The sequence below is a fragment of the Sinocyclocheilus anshuiensis genome, unplaced genomic scaffold (assembly GCF_001515605.1).
Source record: "Sinocyclocheilus anshuiensis isolate Anshui unplaced genomic scaffold, SAMN03320099.WGS_v1.1 scaffold110, whole genome shotgun sequence".
Classification (NCBI taxonomy): Eukaryota; Metazoa; Chordata; class Actinopteri; order Cypriniformes; family Cyprinidae; genus Sinocyclocheilus; species Sinocyclocheilus anshuiensis.
In genome coordinates, this window is record NW_015544155.1 from 20784 (window position 1) to 22532 (window position 1749).

Below are 1749 nucleotides of genomic sequence, written 5' to 3' on the forward strand. Positions count from 1 at the left end.
AAATGTTTCTTGAGCAGCGAATCAGCATATTAGAATGATTTCTGAAAGATCATGTGACACTGAAGACTGAATAAATGCAGCCTTGGTGAGCCTATTTCGAAAACAAAATTTTAACAACCTTAATCTTTTGAACAGTAATGTAAGTACACACACATATACAGTATCTCACAGAAGTGAGTACACCCCTCACATGTTTGTAAATATTTTATTATATCTTTTCATGTGACAACACTGAAGAAATGACACTTTGCTACAATGTAAAGTAGTGAGTGTACAGCTTGTATAACAGTGTAAATTTGCTGTCCCCTCAAAATAACTCAACACACAGCCATTAATGTCTAAACCGCTGGCCACAAAAGTGAGTACACCCCTAAGTGAAAATGTCCAAATTGGGCCCAATTAGCCATTTTCTCTCCCCGGTGTCATGTGACTCAATATGCATGAGTAGGGAACCACACAGGGCGTGGCTAAGCCCTGAAACAGCGTCCGATTGGGACAATCGCATCTGGGATGGGCCAAATCGGCTCGCTTAAAACCCAATGCCTGAACAGATGCTCGCTCGCTTGCTGTCTCTAGATCTTTGGCTTTTCGCCTTGGTGACCGCGCTACAAAGCGCTCACATGCTGTAACATCACGCGAGCGAGACTCCAGAACTCAAACATTTAGTTGAAACTTCGTGACTGCCAGAGATCTTCAAAAGCCTAAAGTCTTACAAACTCAGACTCTTTCAGAAGAACTGCCAAAGCCTCAGTGTCCGTGACGTAACCCGTAGACTTCCGACGAGCGTTTTGAAGCTTAAAGTAGGCGGAGCCAGCCGTCGCGATCTTAGCAGCTGCGCGTCACTCCCGGATAATCGAAAATGGGCAAAGAGGCAGGAGTCACAAGGCAACCTCCATTCTCTAGGAGGGCATCCCCAGAAACGACGTCATCCCAAGGACAGATCAGCAATCAATCAAAGGCGCTGGGATTCCCTGAAAAGCCAGCAACTGGAAAAACTCCGCTCAGCTGTCAGCTCGAACGCAAGTACCAAACTAAATCTTTTCATCTATCTGCTGAACGGGTGCTGAATTGAGTTTAAGCAGTAAACATAAGCCAAGTCTCGGCTTTTATGAGTTTTCTCAGGTTGAATTTAAAGAACTCGTAGAAAACGAGTATTAGAACTTTGGGAACTTCCTCAGAACTCCATTAAAATCCTCATCCTTTCAACCATATGTGTGTGTGTGTGTGTGTGTGTGCTTTCATTAGTTTAGTTTAATGTAATCTAGAATAGCCAATAAACTTTTGTTTCATTTATAAAGAAGTATTGTCTTGTGTCGTGTATTTTAAAGTTAAAACTCTGCCCAGATCCAGCTACCTAGCTCGTAGCTTATAAATGATCACAAGCATGTATTAACCTGTGGCCAGGGATAGTACAAATATTCAAATTGACGACCGTTGATAAAGTGTAAACTATCAATTTTGGAATCAGTTCAATCAGGTTGATTTTGAATCTTAAGATTCGATTCCCCCCCCTCTGAAAACCTGAGCTCAAATAAAAGAATTAATTTCCTTATATATTGGTGGAGAATGCAGGCGGGAAGATTTGGCTTAAAAAAATTCATAACACCAAGACATTATTGTGAATCTTTTCTATTTGTATCCGGAAGAATAGATTAGATACAGAGAAACAGAGTTTGTTGTGTTACTGTATACTATTGTGGCATGCCAGCGTATTGAATGTTTGAATGTGCAACTCGAGTTGTTTAAAGA

General features: G+C 41.2%; 1 protein-coding gene across 1 annotated transcript in view; it reads left to right on the forward strand.

The window, feature by feature from the left end:
* The window catches only part of sema5a (sema domain, seven thrombospondin repeats (type 1 and type 1-like), transmembrane domain (TM) and short cytoplasmic domain, (semaphorin) 5A), a 79538-nt gene that overhangs the window by 19577 nt on the left and 58212 nt on the right, over positions 1-1749 (forward strand). The window lies entirely within an intron of this gene.